This window comes from Manis javanica, chromosome 1, assembly GCF_040802235.1.
Source record: "Manis javanica isolate MJ-LG chromosome 1, MJ_LKY, whole genome shotgun sequence".
NCBI classification, from domain to species: Eukaryota; Metazoa; Chordata; class Mammalia; order Pholidota; family Manidae; genus Manis; species Manis javanica.
In genome coordinates, this window is record NC_133156.1 from 176,100,601 (window position 1) to 176,123,064 (window position 22,464).

Sequence of the window (22,464 nt, forward strand, 5' to 3'; positions counted from 1 at the left end):
TAGCAAGAGGGCTGCTAAAGGGGCAAGGATTGCACAGAGCTACTGCTCAGGAGAAAGGACAGGTAGACAAAATTGTCCAGGTGCACTCTGCCCAGCAGGTTGGGGGCTTTCATGATTTCCAGGTGCTCTAGCTCCCTGGCTGGCTACACAGCTCCAAGAAGCCCCATCATGATACGCAGCCTACTGCGCCTTTCTCCTGGCCAGCTCCACCTGACTCGCAAACCGGCAAACCCTACCCTGGCATTAGGCCAGCCAGAGGAAGATCTGTTTTATACAGAACTACAAACAGAAAGCATAGAGGCTTATACCTGTGTGCTCGGCCCACTAGTTCAGGCAGTGGAGACAGGCATAGCAACCGGGAAGCAAGAAACAACTCTTTTCTCCCCCCAGGCACCAATAACACTCCCCTGAGACTCCAGACATTGCTTCAGGGGCTGAGCAGTCCAGAGAGTAGAGTTTGTGGACACCAAAGGGCGCCATATACAAATACAAAACACCAAAGGAACCTGGTGTAGAGTAAAATTAATATAACTCCTGAGAAAGATGACATGGACCTCATAACTTCCTGAAAGGGAGTTCAAAATAAAAATCATTAAGATGCTCTTGGAGGTACAGAAAGATATTCAAGAACTCAGGAACAAATTCTGGTCAGAGATTCAATCATTGAAGAGCATAATGGACGGTATTAAAAGCAGGTTGGATATGGTGGAGGAGATGATAAATGAAACAGAAACTAGAGAAGACGAATACAAAGAAGCTGAGGCACAGAGAGGAAAAAGGATCTCTAAGAATAAAAGAATATAGAGAGAACTGTGTGACCATTCCAAATGGAAGAATATTTGCATTATAGGAGTACCAGAAGAAGAAGAGAGAGAAAAAGGGATAGAAAGTGTTTTTGAGGTGATAATTTCTGAAAACTTCCCTAATCTGGGGAAGGACATAGTCTGTCAGGCCATGGAGGTGTACAGATCTCCCAACACAAGGGACCCAAGGAAGACAACACCAAGAGATACAGTAATTAAAATGGCAAAGATCAAGGATAAGGACAGACTATTAAAAGCAACCAGAGAGAGAAATAAGATCACATACAAAGGAAAGCCCATCAAGCTAACATCAGACTTCTCAGCAGAAACCTTACAGGCCAGAAGGGAGTGGCATGATGTATTTAATGCAATGAAGCAGAAGAGCCTGGAACTATGATTACTTTATCTGGCAAGATTATCATTTAAATTTGATGGAGGGATTAAACAATTTCCAGATAAGCAAAAGCTGAGAGAATTTAGGTCCCACAAACCATCTCCACAGTGTATTTTGGAGGGACTGCTATAGATGGAAGTGTTCCTAAGGTTGAATAGTTGTCCCCAGAGGTAATAAAACCACAGAAGAGAAAGTAGAACAGCTAATTACTAAGCAAATTAAAATTAAATTAACTATCCCCAGAGTCAATCAAGGGATAGACAAAAATACAGAATATGATATCTAATATATAAAGAATGGAGGAGGAAGAAAAAGGAGGAGAAAAGGATAAGAACCTTTAGATTATGTTTGTAATAGCATATTAAGTGAGTTAAGTTAGACTCTTAGATAGTAAGGAAGTTAACCTTGAACCTTTGGTAACCACGAATCTAAAGTCTGCAATGGCAATAAGTACATACCTATTGATAATCAAGCTAAATGTAAATGGACTGAATGCACCAATCAAAAGGCATAGAGTCACTGAATGGGTGAAAAAACAAGACCTATCTATATGCTGCCTACAAGAGACTCACTTTAAACCAAAAGAAATACACAGACTAAAAGTGAAGGGATGGAAAAAGATAGTTCATTCAACTAATAGAGACAAAATCAGGAGTTGTAGTACTTGAATCAGAAAAAATAGACTTCAAAACAAAGAAAGTCACAAGAGACAAAGAAGGACATTACATAATGATAAAGAGGTCAATCCAATGAGAAGATATAACCATTATAAATATCTATGCTCTCAACACAGGAGCACCTACATATGGGAAACAAATACTAACTGAATTAAAAGGGGAAATAGAATGCAATGCATTCATTCTAGGAGACTTCAACACTCCACTCACTCTGAAGGACAGATCAACCAGACAGAAAATAAGGACACAGAGGTACTGAACAACACATTAGAACAGATGGACCTAACAGACATCTACAGAACTCTACATCCAAAGGCAGCAGAATACACATTCTTCTCAATGTGTATTCCATTCTCAATGTGTTCCATGTTCATGGAACATCTTCAAGAATAGATCATATACTGTACCAGAGAAAGAGCCTCAGTAAATTCAAAGAGACTGACATTGTACTAACCAGTTTCTCAGACCACAAAGTTATGAAACTAGAAATAAATTACACAAAGAAAATGAAAACTCCCACAAACACATGGAGGCTTCACAACATGCTCCTAAACAACCAATGAATCAATGACCAAATATAAATAGAGATCAAGCAATATATGACAAATGACAACAATAATTCAACACCGCAAAACTGTGGGACACAGCCAAGGCTGTGCTTAAAGGAAAGCATATTGCAATACAGGCCTACTTCAGGAAATAAGAACAATGCCATATAAGCAGTCTAAACTCACAATTAATGAAACTAGAAAAAAAGAACATATGAGGCCCAAAGTCAGTAGAAGGCAGGACATAATAAAGATTAGAGCATAAATAAATAATATCGAGAAGAATAAAACAATAGAAAGAATCAATGAAAGCAAGAGCTGGTTCTTCAAGAAAATAAACAAAATAGATAAACCCTTAGCCAGATTTATCAAGAAAAAAAGAGAGTCTGCACACAAACAGAATCAGAGATGAGAAAGGAAAAATGACTATGGACACCACACAAATACAAACAATTATTAGAGAATACTATGAAAAATTGGATGCTAACAAACTGGATAACCTAGAAGAAATGGAGAACTTACTAGAAAAATACAATATTCCAAGGCTGACCCAGAAAGAAAAAGAAAATCTGAACAGACCAATTTCTAGCAACAAAATTGAATTGATAATCAAAAAACTACCTAAGAACAAAATTCCTGGACAAGATGGGACCACCGCTGAATTTTTTCAAACATTTAGGGAAGATCTAATACCCATCCTCCTTAAAGTTTTCCAAAAAGTAGAAGAGGAAGGAATACTTCCAAACTCATTCTATGAGGCCAGCATCACTCTAATACCAAAATCAGGTAAAGACACCTCAAAAAAGAAAATTACAGACCAATATCCCTGATAACATAGATGCAAAAATACTCAACAAAATATCAGCAAACCGAATTCAAACATACATCAAAAAGATCATCCACCATGATCAAGTAGGATTTATTCCAGGGATGCAAGGATGGTATAACATTCGAAAATCCATTAACATCATCCACCACATCAACAAAAAGAAGGCCAAAACCACATGATCATCTCCACAGATGCTGAAAAGGCATTTGACAAAATTCAACATCCATTAATGACAAAAACTCTCAACAAAATGGGTATCGGGGACAAGTACCTCAACATAATAAAGGCCATATATGACAAACCCACAGCCAACACCATACTTAACAGCGAGAAGCTGAAAGCTTTTCCTTTAAGATCGGGAACAAGACAACGATGCCCACTTTCCCGACTTCTATTCAACAAAGTATTGGAGGTCCTAGCCACGGCAATCAGACAACACAAAGAAATAAAAGGCATCCAGATTGGCAAGGAAGAAGTTAAACTGTCCCTGTTTGCAGATGACATGATATTGTACATAAAACACTGTAAAGAATCCACTCCAAACCTATTAGATCTAATATCTGAATTCAGCAAAGTTGCGGGATACAAAATTAATACACACAAATCTGTGGCATTCCTAGACACTAACAATGAAGTAGCAGAGAGAGAAATCAGGAAAACAATTCCATTCACAATTGCATCAAAAAGAACGAAATACCTAGGAATAAACCTAACCAAGGAAGTGAAAGACCTATACTCTGAAAACTACAAGACACTCATGAGAGAAATTAAAGAAGATACCAATAAATGGAAACACATCCCATGCTCATGGATAGGAAGAATTAATATTGTCAAAATGGCCATCCTGCCTAAAGCAATCTATAGATTTAATGCAATTCCTATCAAAATACTAACCATATTCTTCAGTGAACTAGAGAAAATCGTCCTAACATTCATATGGAACCACAAAGATCCCGAATAGCCAAAGCAATCCTGAGAAGGAAGAATAAAGCAGGGGGAATTACACTCCCCAACTTCAAGCTCTACTACAAAGCTACAGTAATCAAAACAATTTTGTACTGGTACAAGAACAGATCCATAGACCAGTGGAACAGAATAGGGAGCCCTGATATAAACCCAACCATTTATGGTCAATTAATACATGATAAAGGAGCCTTGGACATACAATGGGGAAATGACAGCCTCTTCAACAGCTGGTGTTGGCAAAACTGGACAGTTATATGCAAGAGAATGAAACTGGATTATTGTTTAACCCCATATACAAAAATAAACTCAAAATGGATTAAAGACTTGAATGTAAGTCATGAAACCATAAAACTCTTAGAAGACAACATAGGCAAACATCTCCTGAAGATGAACATGAGCAACTTCTTCCTGAACACACCTCCTCGAGAAAGGGAAACAAAAGCAAAAATGAACTCATGGGACTACATCAACCTAAAACGTTTCTGTATGGCAAAGGCCACCATCAAGAGAACAAAAAGGCATCCTACAGTATAGGAGAATATATTTGTAAATGACATATCTGACAAGGGGTTAACATCCAAAATATATAAAGAACTCACATGCCTTAACACCCAAAAAGCAAATAACCTGATTAACAAATGGGCAGAGGATATGAAGAGACAGTTCTCCCAAGAAGAAATTCAGATGGCCAACAGACACATGAAAAGATGCTCCACCTCATTAATCATCAGAGAAATGCAAATTAAAACCACAATGAGATATCACCTCACACCAGTGAGGATGGCCAGCATTGAAAAAATTAAGAACAACAAATGCAGGCAAGGGTGCAGAGAAAGGGGAACGAACCTTCCTACATTGCTGGTGGGAATGTAAACTAGTTGAACCATTGTGGAAAGCAATATGCAAGTTCCTCAAAAAACTAAAAATAGAAATACCATTTGACCCGGGAATCCCACTCCTTGGAATTTACCCAAAGAATACAACTTCTCAGATGCAAAAAGACATATGCACCCCTATGTTTATCACAGCACTTTTTACAATAGCCAAGATATGGAAGCAACCTAAGTGTCCATCAGTAGATGAATGGATAAAGAAGAGGTGGTGCATATATACAATGGAATACTATTCAGCCATAAGAAAGAAACAAGTCCTCTTATTTGCAACAACATGGATGGAGCTGGAGGACATTTTGCTCAGTGAAATAAGCCAGGTGGAGAAAGACAAATGCCGAATGATTTCCCTCACTTGTGAAGTATAACAATAAAGAAGCAAAACTGAAGGAACAAATGGCAGTAGACTCAGAGACTCCAAAAATGAACTAGTGGTTACCAAAGGGGAGGGATGTGGGAGGGCGGGTGGGGAGGGAGGGAGAAGGGGATTGAGGGGTATTATGTTTAGTACACATGGTGTGGGGGATCAAGGGGAAGACAATGTAGCACAGAGAAGGGACATAGTGGATCTGTGGCATCTTGCTGCACTGATGGACAGTGACTGCATTGGGGTATGGGTGGGGACTTGATAATATGGGTAAATGTAGTAACCACATTGTTTTTTCATGTGAAACTTTCATAAGAGTGTTTATCAATCATACCATAATAAAAATGTTTTTAAATAAAAGTAAGTAAATAAAATTTACTAGTGAGAAAAGCAAGGCTCAGGCATATATAAATAATCTGAATTCAGACTGCTTAGTAATAGATACAGGTTTCTGACCCATATCTGGAGGCTGCACTTTATTAGTTTCCTCTTGCTGCTATAACAAATTACCACAAATTTAGGAGCCTAACACAACATGGACTTACTCTCTCATAGGTAGAGGCCAGGAGTCCAAAATCAGTTTCTTTGGGTTAAAGTCAAGGTGTCTGCAGTGCCATGCTCCTCCTGAAGACTCTGAGGGAGAATTCCTTTTCCAAGTTCTGTTGCTGTATTTCTTGTCTCACAACCCCTTCCTTCACTTTCAAAGTCAGCCCCATAGCGGCCTCAAATTATGTGTGCTTCTTTTGTATTTTCATCTTCTGTGTTCAAGTCTCCCTCTGCCTACCTCTTATAAGGACACTTGTGATTACATTTCTGTCCCCCTACATGATTCAGGGTAATCTCTCCATCTCAAGTGTCTTGATTTAATCACATCTGCAATATACCTTTGCTGCAAAAAAGTAACATTCAGTGGCACTACTTATTGACGGTAACCAATGACATTGGTTAGCCCTGAGCTGAATTTCTAGAGTTCCCTGCAGTTATGCTATACCACAGTGAACTTTCATTCCTATTCATCGTTTCCAAGATCAACTATCATTTGACAGGTATTGTGCAAGAAAGCGATAGATAAAGAAATAAAGTACAGTCCTGACTTTCTAGAAGGGAGAAAACATATAAATGAATCATTATAATGCTCCCAAATAAGTACCTTGATGGAGGTATTCACACAGCCATAATTGGACAAGAGCTGATGCAACAACTTAAATATGGTGCTTTCCAAACTCTCCAAAATATTTTCTTATGTTTAACACATTTGACACCTTGCAAACTCCTGGGAGGCTAGCAACTTTTCTGTTAGGTCTAAAATCATTTCAAAATTAAAAGTTAAAATTTGGGAAAATTATCCTGTAAGACAGGTCAGGCTGAGGAAGAAGCCAGAGGTTTGAAGTAAGTTGTGTGAAATTCCAGTTCAAGTTAGTGGGTGATCCTACTGGGGTCTTTTGACGCCTGGTCTGCACATCCTCTCAGTTCAACAAGTGCTTCTTGAAAGCTTTCTGGGCCCAATATAAGTTACTGAGCAGTGTTAGAATAGAACAGCCTCACTGTTCACATGCCTGGAATCTCAGGAGAAATGTAGATGTACCACATCTGTGCTACGCTACACCTGATGTGTTTCTGCAGAAATGTCCAGGGATAACTGCCCCCCAGGATGATGTAGCTCCAAATCCTCAACCATGGAATCTTCCCTATTTCATTTTACATGTCTAGATATTATGCATCCTCTGCTTCTGTCTCAGCTGGAGCTTGAGCAATTGGAAATAGCAAGTATGGTGTCAAGGAAATCATAAACACTTCCTTCTCTCTTGGATTTTGAGGTCTCTTGTGATCTCTTCTCTTTCTACTGAAGGGAGAGAATGATTACTTCGGAATCAGCCTTAGTATGGCTCCCTAGCTTTATGAAATCAGTGTTGATATGTAAACCTGCCTGTAACACCCTTACCACCTAAAACCATGACTTGCATGTTTATCTTCCCTCTGCTTCTTCCCTTTTACTGTTTTGCACCCTATCCTTGAGCAAAAAGGCCTCTAGCTCCTGTTGCTGATACTAGGGAGTGCTGATAGAGGGAAGGAAGGCACTGACAGCTAAATCTTGAGCATTTGTATGACAGTTTGTGAGGTGATGGAAAAAGCCAAACATATCACATCCAGACTATGTCTCATATAAAGACTCGGCTGTAAATTATAGAAAATGAAGGGGACTCAGGACAGAAGACAAGTTAAACAACAACAATAGGATTATAAAAAACACCATTTTTCCTAGTAATAAAAATAGAGTTTATTCTGGTCTGGATCTTCCTAGGGTCCAGGAAAGAACCACAGGCTACAAGAGCTTGAAGAAACCTTAGAGAACAACCTAATCACATCCTCAAACTAGGAGGGAAAATGAGATCCAGAAACAGTAAAGGATTTACTCAAGAAGGTACAAAACTAATTGGGATCCTAGATGCTTATTTCCCAGTCCTTGACTTTTCTACAATATCAGAATCCAATTTCAGATAAATTAAAGTTTGGGGGAAAAATTGTATTATCTCCATAAAGCAATGATCAAAATATCCAACATAACGATGGGTGTTAGGAGACAGCCTGGATGAGTGAGTGGAAAATAGGCATTGAGAAGCAAAGTAGGGCTAGGGCTTCCCTGAGGTCTTAGGTCTGAAATGCCTTGAAGTTTGTCATGACGGAGCCCTGTGTTCTGGGGTGAGACCTCTGCCGTCCTAACTGCAGAGAGAAGGGACAGAACAGTGAGACCAGGGCTCACACCTGGAGAAACCCAGCAACTTAGCAAACGCGTTTGGGGCTGGAAGAACCAGAGTGTCTACCCCACACCAAAAAGCTACTTAGCAGTTTGGTACAATCACTGGTCATTTCCATCACACTTTCAATGGCATAAGCCAAAGGAACTAGAAGGATAATCAGCTAAAATTTCATTTCCAGTGATGCGAACTGTTTGAATTGACAACAAATGCACCAACCCAAAGCTGAAGCTGGTCTTTGAGTGAATCCCCAGCATTGACCTTCCTGGGAAGATCTGGAGCCAGGTCCATCCTTGGGAAGGTGCAGAGCTGACACTCACTGTAAATAGATGATAACATATGCTAGGATCTAATTATATCTCGATAGGAAAAGAAAGCCTATGTAGTTTGTACACTGATTTATTCCAGATGATTGTCTCTAAATTCTATTGTTGCTAGTTATTTATCCATTTATTCAACAAATATTTACTTAACTCCTACAATATAATAGTCACTGCTATATTTGCAGGAGTCAGCAGTGAAAAAAATTGATGAAATTCCTGTTATTCTGGAACTTATATTTTAAAGGTTTACAGTCTGTTGCTAGAATTAACAGGCTGTTCCACTTTGCAGGAGCCCTGTGAATGTACATGATTGTCCTCCTACATAGCGACCATGTGAGGACTTTTTGCTTTGCTCTCCAGAGTGTATCTGGGTAGCTGCACAAACATCCTCAAAATGTATTTAAACACACTGGGGCCTGTGCCTCAATCAAACCAGCCAAACAAAACCAGAGCCAAAAACAGTAAAAACAAAAACAACATAAAAGCCAAGTCAATTATTTGTGTCTGTATGTATATGATTAGCATGCAAGACAGGACCCCGCAGTGCTGGATCAAATGCTGCAGCAAAAAATTATTTATAGTTTGCATATAGTGGAAATCTCCCCTCACACAACAGAAATGAGATGGATGAAGCCCAGGAGAGAGAGTGTTAAACTGAAGATAGAGTTCCGGTTGGGAGTTCTCAGGAAGAGATTAAATGGGAAAGCGTGTAACTTGAATTGAAACAACCCACCCACAGACAATATGCAAGCAAAGCACAGTCTCCAAAGTCCACATGGAAGATGAGGTTCAGAGCCATTGAGTAATTCCCCAAAGTTAAGAAAGGCAAAAAGAGAAAGCACCCGAGTGGGTTCAGACAAAGTTCTGCAATTCAGGTACTTTTAGGGGCCACCAGGGTAACTCTAAGCCCTTCCTCACACTATCAGATCCTGCTTTTTGATCTTATCCACTGAGTCCTCAAAAACAAGCAGAAGAGCTAACAATGGAAATTAAAAAAATATAAAGAAAAGGGGCATATTTAGAAGAAGCAGGAAACTGGCAAAGGGGAGAAACATAAACTGAAGGAATAAAGAACAAATTTACCATTTCAAAAATTTGTCCTCCCAAATGGAAGGTTCTATCTTGCTACATCTGTGTTTCTCACATGCTTTTCCCTGTTCCTTCTCCTATTCCTTACCCTTCCTTCCTTCCCCAGGTTAATCTCGATTTTAGGGTCTCAGCTTCAAGGTGGCTTCCTGGGGAAACACTCCCTTACCCTCATTTATATCCTGGTTAAAAGCATCTACAATACTCTGTGCTCCTCCAAACACCTAATTATAATTATAAGGACCTATTCAGTTTTTTTCCTGGCTTCAGTGTGATTTTTCAGGAAGAATCTTAACCTGTGTTTTTATCACCATTCCCCCTACCAATGCCTGGCACATGGAATAGGCTCAACAAACTTTGGTGTTTAAAATGAGTAAATGGGGCACAGGCAAATGGTGCAGATCCTGTAATTCCTCTGTTTAGAGAATGGTGTGCGCTGCTATAACATGAGGACAGCAAATCCTTAGCTTCCCTCTGACTTCCACTATCATACATTATTACTACTTCTATAGCAGGGAAACATGCTGTTTAGAAAGAAGTATCTTATTACAAGTTGAAATGATTCTCATGTAAGAGCTTAAGCCATGTTTTAATGGTTTCCCATAATTAAAATTCCTTCTTCCTTAATGAGTAGCTAATGCCCTTTCACCCACAACCCACCTATGGTCAGCTTCCTTGGTTGGAGTTAGTCTTAATGTTTTTCTCCTCAATAATATCCTCCAAACCACTAATTTAAGTCTCTGTTTTCCACATATCTCTGGGAGATTCTCTTCAGATAATGTAGAGAAAAAAAGAGAAAGACATTATATTATTTCTTAATATCAGTTTTATCATGAATATTAACATCTTGAAAACCAATGAGAATAGCTCTAATACACCTTCGTGGTACAACTGGGGAGGTTTGAATATGGATTGTATCTTAGGTGATTTTATTTTGTTATTGTGGTTGTAGAGGAGAAAGTTGTTTGCAGGAGATGAGTGCTGAAGTACTGAGGGGAGAAATGTCAGGATGTCGACAACTTATTTTAAGACAGCACTTAAGAAGTCGGCACAGTGTAAAGAACTTGAATAGAACTTTGTCTGAAGAAAATATACAAATGACTAATAAGAACAGAAAGATTCTCAATGTCACTGACCATCAGGTAAATGCAAACCAAAACACTATGTGATACCACTTTACACCCATTAGGATAACTATTATAAACAAGGCAGGTAATAACAAGTATTGGCAAGAATGTGGAGAAACCGAGATCCTTGTATATTGCTGGTAAAAATTTTAAACAGTGCAGCTATTTTGGAAATAGTCTGGCAGTTCCTCAAATGATTAAACATAAAGTTATTATTTAACCAGAAAATTCCATCCTTAGGTATATACCCAAGAGAAGTGAAAACATACGTATACCCAAAAATTTGTAACGAATGTTCATAGCAGCATTGTTAATAATAGCCAAAAGATAGAACCAATCTCAAATATCTATCAACAGATGAATGAACAAAGTGTGACATAGTTATATAATAGACTATTATCTGACCATGAAAAGGAATTGAGTATTGATGTATCCTACAACATGGGTAAACCTTAAAATATTATGGTAAATGTCACAAAAACACAGAGCGTATGATTCCATTTATACGAAATGAACAGAGTAGGCAAATCTATAGAGGCATGACTGCAGAGGTAGATGTATGGCTGTTGCATCCTGGGCAGGGGATTGGAAAGAGAAGAGAGTGATAGCTAATGTATATAGGCTTTCTTTTTGCATTGAAGAAAATGTTATAAAATTGGTTGTGATGGTGGTTGTGTAACTGTCGATATACTAAAAAACACTGAATTTGTATAGTATGTGAACTGTATCTTAATAAAGCTATTAGAAGAAAACTAACACATTCCACAAATCGAAAGATATTGTAACAATAAATGAAATTAAAATAAAGTTATTAAATTTTAGCTAGATACTATTCCATGAAAAAGGGCATGGCCCTAAATTCTACTCTTTCTTTTAGAAAATGGAGATGTTCCAATAAACAGCTCCATTTCTCATTAAAAACATATAGGAATGTTGGATAAAGAATCCTTTAAAAAATTTATTACATGGCCAACTCAAGAAAAGAAAAGGAAATGTCCATGTAGGAGAATCAAAGAGAAAAAAATCAAAGGCAAAGATGCAAGAGAAACAGACATTGAGGGTTTGCAAGCTATAACACCTAGGAACTTGCATATCATCTGAAGAAAATGGAATCTTAGAAGTCAATCTACCAGCTTAAAGTTAGCAATTTCAAATAGTTTCTTTTTCTCACAGACTACAAAAGTTCTCACCCTTGTCATGGTCCAGCAGCAAGGAAACTTGCTTTCATATGAGGAAAAACATGACACCAGCAAGAAATCAAAATCTCAGTCTTTCACCATCCCATCTATGGGTGGAGTCTGAATTTATAGTACTGCAGGATGCATGAAGCAGTACTTTACCAAAAGCAAAAAAAAAAAAAAAAAAAAGCAAAAACCAGAAAACTAAACCTGAACCAGAGAAATTCCTAGCTAACTTACAGAAGATGAATTTCCCTAAGTATTCCTATCTTGACATGAACCATATACTAGGGAGACCATATTTCTCTAAAGATGATCTCATTTAAAAAACCCTACCAACTACAAAAGGAAATAAACTATAAAGAAGAGATAGTAGATTCAACAAACAGAAAAGTTAGTACCTCAAGAAACAAAAGGTAATGGAATGATCTTGAATAAATGTAAGATAGGTGTACTTGAGATATACTAGTACCAGAGATTTTTCTTCCTGACAGGAATAAAAAGGATTGGAAGAAAATAAAAAGAGAAATCTCATAAAGTGACTTAATATTTTCGGTGGTGATCAGTGGGCTCTGTAATTTGTGAACCACTGAACCAATCCAATTTTCCATCCTATGTAAGAATTTGCTCTACAAATCCTGGATAAGTGGTTATCTTGCCACTTCCTGAACATCTTTAGTAACAGAGAACATGAATTGATAGAATATTTGATCTTTAGACAATCCAATTGATTAGAAACTTTTTATTATATTGGATTATAATCAACCTCCTCATAACTTCTGGTTCATGGCTCATATTTGAGAATACAGTGAATAAATGGAATCCTTTCCTCCACATGATAGCCCTTTAATTACTTGAAAACATACCTATTTTCTCCTAAATCTTCCAAGTTAGCTGTTCCCAGTTCTTTCACTTTTCTCACATAAACTGATTTTCAAATTTACCAACTTGTTTTACCCTCTCTAGAATTCATTGTAGTTTGACAGCATTCTGCTTAGGTAAACTGGCTGTTGTAATTTTTTTTAATCCTCACTCTGTCATCAAGCTCAATCATAATCCCTTCAGAGTGACATAATCCCTATATTGCCTCTGATCTCATTGTTGTCATGGTTTTGGTTTCCAGTTGACATTTGGAACTTACTAGCATTTACATCAGGGTGACTGTGAGAAATAAAGGCAATATTTTTGTAAAAATCTGAGCATAGTGTCTGGTGTTTAGTAAGTGCTCAATAATGGTAATTATTATTAAAAATGATAGAAAACATTGATCCATCTGAATTTTCAATGAGAGTAATTCATGGTGTGTGGAAATTCTAAAATCCTATTTAGAGTGAGTAGTAGGTCTATTACTAAGTTGTCCATCTGCAAAATGCTTTACCGAAAGGGAGTGAGGCTTTGCTGAAGCCCAGAAAACTAAAGAACAGGGAAGATGGCAGAGCAACAAATGAAGGGTCAAAGCAGAAGGAGGTAAACAGCAGAGCCAGGGCTCCTAAAAAGGGTGGATGTGACAAGGAGAGAAATGAAGTATGGGAGATGCAATATGTTCAGGACCTCTAGTGTCATCGTCACATGGGGCTAAGTGTTTTCTGGGTCATTTAAATCTCAGAAGACTCAGGACTGTTTTGGACAGAACTCTGGGGCAGTCCACAGAAACCTCATCAGCCGTGGACCTCAGCTCATTAACTGCCACTCCTTGGTTATCATCTGTCAGCCAATTATCAAGCTCTATGATTTATTTATGTCCATACTGCATCTCTCCATCCTGACCACAGGATAAATTAAGAGATTTTATCCTATGTCTAATAGAACCATAGTAATTCCTTTGATCAAGCAACCAACTGACAGCAGATTAACTCAGGAAACTGGGTTGGCCTGATGTGACCCGCAGTTCATGAACCTGATTGGCCTTATAATAATATCTTGCATCTCTCACTATTTCTATTTGGTATTCCTTTTCAGAATATATAATTTGTTAGGGCCAGGGGTCAAAAAGTCTTTTAGAGAATCTAGGGTCTCCTTTTCCATCCCCTCGAGGACATGTATGTTAAATACCACATATTCCTGTTAAATCCAATTCCTTTCAATAGGGATTACAATCAATTAGGATTTCCCTTTCTAACTGTGCTGTGTGAATACTACTCTAACTGTCACAATTAACAAACAGATCTTCCTTCTTCCTTTTGCTCCAAATATTGAAAAGTACTTTTTTCCTTGTATTTTCTGGTAAGGGTCAGTGTCTTGACACTGACTATGCTATTCTGCCAGCAGTGGGGTCCAGAGAAAAAGATGCTGCATAGGATGACTTTCATGTGTTGATTTTGACATCCTAATATACTAATTGGGGATAGAAATATGTGTCCTGCTTATTTAAGTCACATCATTTTTGTAAAGAACAAACAGGATAATGATTGCGATGGAACAAAATAATCTTAAAACACTGAACTAATGGTAAGCCAAATTATGACTTCATAGACGTTTTTTCTTATGCTTACCTGCTTCAATTCCTCAATAGGTATTTTCTCCCCAGATTCTACATTAGTTATAATTATAAAAGAAGAATAACAGTGTATATTATAGGTGATGCTCTTTTACATCCAGAGGACTTTCATGTGTATTATCCCATTTAATTCTCACTCAGATCCTGAACATCAGAACAGAAATCTATTTCCCTGTTAGGTAAGGACACAAGAATTTGAAGGCTGACCAAGCCTTCACACACATCAACTCATAGAATAAATTTAAATATATGTCCTCTGCCTCCCAGTCCTGCCCCCACTGCTTCCAACAGCCTCCTCATACACACCTGATGCTTGCTAGGTCCAAATGAAAATTCTTGTTTACTTTGTATGGGAACTGCCCCTGAATTGAAGGTGTTTCTGTTCAACCTCCACCAAAAATTTGTACTTAAGTTTAGTGGGAAATTCATCTGATTAAAAAGTTTACTGTAAGGTCTGAAGGACTCAAGAAACTGCTGAATGTGTCAGCTGTCCCAGGTCTATTTTCATTTTAACAGGGAGCTCTTCAACAACTTCAGGCAGTGTACCGGCCAGGTGGTGCAGGCTCGCTTGGTACTTTCTAATTGAGATTTTTGTTCTGGAGTCCCTCAGAACAGTCCATCTGAGGAGTTCACTGTTTTTGCAGCTAATAGGACAAAGGCCATGGCAGTAGCTTCGGATACAAATCCATGAAGCATCAGACCTAGTTACTAGGTTTAAAGTCACCTCTATCTCAAAAAAGTCCCCATGAGCACTGCCACCACAATCATATGACCTGAGAATCTCCCCGCCCAGTAGGTCACACCCAGTGCTCTTCTCAGGCATGCGTTCTGAATATATTTCAGCCTCATAATAAGGCAGGTTAGATTTGTTTCCTTCATATTAAAAAATTATATATTATAAATATAAATGGACTGTTCTTTTAAAGAAGGAAAATTAGAAGAAACATATATTAATTGAGCTACGTTGGAAGATATAAAAAATCTATCAGCAAATTCAGACATCTGAACACAATGACTGTTACATCCACTGTATGTGCTTTCATATTTAACACTTCTGAACTAGGAACAATGGAGTTAGAGATCAGGTGAGACTGGCAAATGTGATCAAATAGAGTAATAAAAATAACTGACATTTATTGAGCCCGGATCTATGCTAAGCACTTAACATGCATTATCTTGTAATAATCCTCTCAGCAACTCAAAGTGGAAGGTTCTACCATTATCCCAGTTTTAGATATAAGAAAGCCAAGGTTTATGGAGTCTTGTGATTAACAAGAGACAGAACATAATCTCAGGTGTATCTGAATGACTGTGAAGTTTAATTTCCCACTTACTGTATCATATATGCTCCCAAGGAAAAATAGCAAGAAAGCTGATAGAGAAAGTCACAGGCTCATTTTAAAAAGAACAGCAACAAATTGCACTCTCGGCAGAACGCTATCTCCGTGTGTGTCAAGAGCTATCCATGGTGCTTCAAATCCAAAATAATAGAAAACATAGGTAAGATTTTAGCATTCACTTGATTTTTCAATCATGTCCGCTATATCCCATCAGTGCATTGAGAAATTGGTTTGAATTTTGTGGTACAGAACTTTAAAATGAGAAACAAATTAATTGTAAACAGGTAGCAAGAAAACAGGCCAGACAACGGAATCTTGGCAGGGGGTCCAATGGTGTTAAATTCCAGAAAGTCTACTTAAACGTAGCAAAAGTCTGTACATGGAGTTGCAGGGGCATTTTCCTTCTCTTTTTCATTCTCCTTGCTTGTTTTGGCTGTTTTCTCAGTGAAATTTCTTCTTCATTGCTCACTTCACTCTATACCACAAACAGCACTAATTTTTCAATCTCCAGCTTAAAGACTTCTCCCTGGTAATTGGCTCTTACAATGACCAGCTCTATGTAAATCTTGCAACACCTGGAGTCAGATTTAGTCACACAGGCCTTATATTTTATTGTTTCATGTCTTAGATGTTAATAATTTAAGCTCTTAAGGACAGGGGGCCATTTTTCTCTTTCACTTTTCACATATCTAGTAATTCTACACATAAAAGTAGATATTCAAACACATCTTTAGAAGTTACTTATGGATGGTTCTGAATATAAAAAAACAACCCATATGATTCCATTCAGCAAAGAGCTGATACTCAGGTCAGTTAAAATCCAAGATACTATTACATGCACATCAAAATGGCTAAAATTAAAGAGACTGATAATGTTAAATGTTCCTGAGGACATGGAGCAACTAGAACTCTCATATATTGTTAATATTTGTTAATCTCATTTAACAAAATGGTTAAAATGGCAGAACTGCTTTATAAGAAACACTGAATTAAAAAAAAAATAAAACTAATCATACACCTTCTTTGTGACCTAGCAATTCTACTACTAGGCACTTATCCAAGAGAAATAAAAATGTGTCTACAAATAAGTTGTCCATGAATATTCATAGCAGGATTATTCATAATAGCCCCAAACTGGAAACAGTTCAGTTTCCCACAAAATATAATGGGTAAACAAACTGTAGTATATTTGTAGATTGTAATATTATCTAGAAATACAAAATAAATATTGATATGCATAACACAGACAAATCTAAAAACTTGCCTAAATAAAATAAGCCTATGCACAAAAAAAAAACCCTTGCTTAACATATTCCATTTATATGAAATCTTTGAACAGGCAAACCTAATTTATAGTGGGAAAATAATCAGAACCATGGTTGCCTCTGTTGGTTGTGGGTACGGATTTCCTGGGAAAGCATGCGTGGGGACTTCTCGAGATGATGGTAATGTTCTGCACCTTGACGAGGATTTGGGTTGCCCAAGTGAATATGGTTGTCTGAACTCACTGAATGATACCCAAAAGATGTATGCACTGAATTATATATAAATTTCACATTAAAAATCATAGACAAATCTTGAACTCTAGTTAATGAAATGCATAGTGAAGTATTTGTACTGATATCTCAAAACCTACACTGAAATAAGATACATTTAAAAAAAACGATGGACTGACGGATAACAGGGTAGAGGAAAGCATAGATGCATAGATAATTGATGAAACAAGGATAGGAAAATGTTTATTGTGGAGTCTAGGTGGTAGGTATTTGGGTGTTCATGGTAAAATTCAGTTTTCAGTGTGACATAAGATGCTCAGAATCAAATGTTGAAATGTTAGAAACAATGTCAATAAACACATACAGAAATCTCAGCTACTCATTGGTTTGGTGGAATTAACAGATTCATTTTGATCTTGCTCGTGAATGGGAAACATATAATTTTTACATCCGTATATTATATATGGTATATGTTTTATATAATGTACATCATATATATAATATATATATATATATATGAAATTGATAGAAGCACAATATCATAAAAGACTTTGGCAAACCTCTCAGATCAGAAAGATACATCTGAAGAAAACTTTTACCCATCCTATTGAGTTCAAAGCCCTGTCAGCCTATGTCTTCACTTCAGAAAATGTCATTTATGGAACACCTAAATTGGAATCATTTGGAATACTAAATAAATGTGCAAATCCCACCACCTACTCTATTTATCATCAAGGGTTCAGAAATCTGTCCCTCTAGCAATTCTCATGTCCTCATAGCTTAGATCATCTCTTTCAGTAGTAAAAAAACGAGATGTTTCCTATGCTTATGCATTAGGAATTTTGGTTGAGAAGCAGTGCCACCACCTGTCATTTCAGCTAATTTACCAGTCAACTCTACTGTGCTCATCTCTCTGGGTGTGGGAAAATGGGCCATAGAAATAGAAAGGAGAGAATCAGTTGGTGGAAGCAGGGGCAGTGAGCAAAAAGAGCAGTTCTCTCTGATCGACGGATATACCAACAGTATGTGTTTCTGGGAAGTAGTTAGACTGGTAGGACAGATGAAATCCCCACACTTAGTAATTGTAATTACCCCATGTAATTGGGAAGACGTAGTCTCTACCCCACTAAGTCTCCAGTCTGAGATTCCGTAAGAGATTTCATAATGTGGCCTGAGAAAGTTCACAAACTGATGAGAGAAAACGGACAGAGAGACAGACAGAATGGGGGTGGTGGAAGGAGGAAAGGAACACTGAAACTAACATGAATGCTCTAAAACTACACTGTAAACATAATGTTCTGTCTAGTATCTTTCTGGTTACTTCTTTCCAGCCCCTTCCTCACCTGTTCTATTAACAGAATAGCCAGTGTCCGCTCAGCATTCAGTCCAGTCTGTCACTGGTCTTCAACTGCCACATGGCATCACTGTTGACATGGTCTGCTCCACACAAAACCTGAGTGCCCAGCACAGAGAATGCCTGTGTGGATCAGATTCCTCCAGTCAGTGTGATTCTTTGAAAGAAGATTAACTCACTACCTCAGTCAAGGGTCACAAACTGGCTGCCTGTGGGCCAAATCCAACCTTCAGAAGTTTATTTGGCAACAAACATTTCACGCAAACATCGTTTTCTCTCTTCTTTATACCCAGCCTGACACAAATCTTTATACTGTCTGTCTAGTGGCATTGTGCTTGCAATCCTGATTTTAGTGCTGGGTTTAATCAAAGAAGTTCCATGCTTTGACTCCCATATTCCAGGTCTCTGAACACGGCATTTTCAGGTGATGCAGAGCTAGTTCTCAGAACTGTGTTTTGGAACAGGGCACCATCTCCTCTCTTAAGAGATACTTGCCAGGGGCTGGGCAGGTTTCCCATTTAATCTCTTGACACAGGAAAGGCCTGACTGAATCCTTTTTGAACAATAGCTTATAGCTCCTATACTTTAAAGAGCGGTTAACCTCAGTGACAACAGGTATCCTTATGGATATGTGGCAGTGGCAAATGGGACACTCACCTTCCATGATTCAAATCAAAGTGAATCTCCTAGCATCTGTTCTCACTACAGAAGATTATGTTTGGATGGATTGGTTACAATCCATATAGATACAAATTGCTGCCTCGAATACGAGTTCCTAGAGTGACACATTAGTGAATCTAATGAAATTGTTCTTAAGATTAATTATTTCATGGACCAGTGAGTCTTTGGTGTTGGGGACAATATAAAGCGCTCAGATAGTTTTACAGTTTTGCCAAGTTTGCAGATTTACAGACATCTACCCTCACATTTATGAGAATGATTATAAACACTTCCGTGATGAATATCCCCCAAATAAACTGTTACAAACAACTGTAAGTATATCCTTAGGGCAAACTCCTACAATTAGAGTTCCATATTTTTATTGCTGTTGTGAATGAAATATTTCTATTTTATGTTGCAACTTATTATTATTGCTATAATGCTGCAGTGTAGTTATTGATTTTTCCTTTTATACTGTAACTGGATGCCTTTTAAACAATTTTATAATATTGTGATTTTTGAGCCAATTCTTTTGTTTGAGCTGGAAGTCACCACTGGGTTTTCAAGGCCCCCCAGACAAACGGAAGCAATACTTTGAGCAGTAAGAGTTCAATGGCAGTACTTGTTTTCATTGTAGAGTCATTTATTACAGCCACCTAATTTATGATCCTGTCATGTTTAAAGAGATGAGCAATGACACACAGAGTTGTGCAAAAATGAATAAATACCTATTCTTCCCAAGAGGGCTCACATGAAGTGGAAATTATTTTGTCACACAGCTAAAATTTTCACTAACGTCATGCCAGAATATCACGTATTCATTTCCGTTGGTGTGCATACTTTTTTCTCAGTCCCAGGTTCTATAAGAAGGGAGTTTCTCTAAACAATCTGCCCAGCTGCTGACTCCTTCTACCAAAGGAGAATAAATGATAACTTAGAGAGTAGGGGACACTCACCCTGCTCTGAGTAGATTCTCTCCTCCCACCTCCTGCCATCCTCCCTCCCCCACCGTTCCCCTGTCTCAGAGCCAGCTGCCCACAGTAGGTATACCTCTCATCTGCCTCTATGTCCTGTCATTTTTACAGGGACCTACTTTTAGGGGGAGGCCCTTGGTTTTCCAGAGCTGCTTATAAGTTGCGAGAAAAGTCACATTCTTTGGTTCAATGTTATAATATTCATTACTGCTGTTCCTCAAACAGTTCTATCAATAATAAAGCTGATGTTTTTGTCTTCACCTGTTTTCCACCATTGTCTACCCTTAATTACTTACAAACTTATTTGGAGAGGGGAATCTGAATTGTGCTCCCTTTTAAATCACTAATAAATAATATATTCAAAAGACAAATACAAATCAAGCTAGTTTTGAGAACTGTGTACTAGATTTGGGGGAAGGACTGATGAAGGGTTGAATCAGTGGAGGATTAGGACAAACATACTAGAGTTTGTAATATGGCTTCTATAGCAAAAATGCTGAATGGATCTGTAGAACAGGCAATATCAGTAGACATGTGAAGGCAAATAGAAAAAGCTCCTGGGAGGGTAAAAATTTTAAATAGCATTTTAAAACAGGACTTTTGAATAGCAAAAAAATGAAGGTCTAATTTTCAGTGCCAATTACGCCTAGATTTCAGCTGTTTATTAAAGGATCAACCTATAGGGTGCCTGTATCAAACGGCAAAACAAATGTTTATTCTTAGTATTTGTCCAGGCATTTGCTATCTGCATGCGAATTCATTTTGCCCTGAACACTGACTCTATTTTAGCCATGCCAGTCTTTAAGCTTGCAGATAGGTGAACTCCAGTGGTTCGTGAACATCACAAAGTTCACAAAGTTACAACTACAAATTGTGCTCATAGTTGCAAATATACCTTGGTTTCAAGTTTAGAGGCAATATTCTAAAAGACCACAAGATGGGGGTATTCCTGCATAGAAGCAAATATTTAACGTCATGCACTGAACTCAAGTTCTGCTTTGACCAATAAGGTCCCATACAGGCACTTAAATTTACATTTATCAAAATTAAACAAATGAAGTCCAGTTCTTCAGTTGCACTAACCACATTTCGAGAACTCGATCACCACATGGGGTTCGTGGGTACTCTTCTGGATAGTGCTGAATAAAATATATCCATTATCATAGTCTTCTATTTATTTTTAAATTAGTTTTTTTTAATTAAAAATGGGGGAGGTTTTAGAGACTGCTAATTCTTCCCATTATTTATAACACTAAACAAGTGGAACAATTTAAGTGTCCAGCCACAAAATTTTGGTCATCTGAATATTGTGATACAAATGTATGCAGGAATACTACTTAGCTATTATAAAGAGCATTTTCTTAGAATGTGGGGGCAGTTTTTGGAATAATTATAAGGATAAAAAGAGGGTGCAAAAGTGTATCTCTCTATATATACACATATTTATAAATACATATATAAACATAAACAGATATATGATACTATTCCAAATTCATCAATTTTATACTATACATAATGCTATGGAAAGAAAGAAGAAGATCATAATATTATCACTGGTTCACTGTGGGTAGTGGAATTATGGAAGGTTTTATTTTCTTCTTTGAACTTTCCTTTATTTTCAATCTTTTTCCAAAATCAGTACAAGAAGAAAACATAAAATAACATAGAATTCTTAAATTTGAGCAAAAGCTAAAAAGAGTTTTGGAAGATTGTGGTAGTTTAAAAAAAACTTTCAAGATTTTTACTATATGAAATTTTGTATATGCATGTGAACACTCATGAATAAAGTGTCTGCATATTTCTTGTCACCAAGCAGTTTTTAAGATCCACAATTTGTGTCCTGTTTCTCAGGACTAGGAGGGCAGTTGAGTGGTCTCTGGATACCCCCTTTAATGAGAAAGCACCAGTTTAACACTTGAGCCCAGTGTTACATTCATTGATTTATTAGGAAGTAAATCTGTAAAACATTCCATATTCCATATTCCACATGGTCATGTATGTTCTGAATAAGAGTCTTTTTCTGTGTCCCTATTGCTACTCTTTAACTATAAACATTATTTTCTCTCTGGCTTTCAGAAATTGGTTGAAATTCATGAAGACTTCAGTATCTGGCTTATGAAAGGAAGCTCGGACTTTCCCAGGCTCATTTGCTTCTGTTTCTCTGCTTGCCTGCAGACAGGATGAGGAAAGCTCTAGACG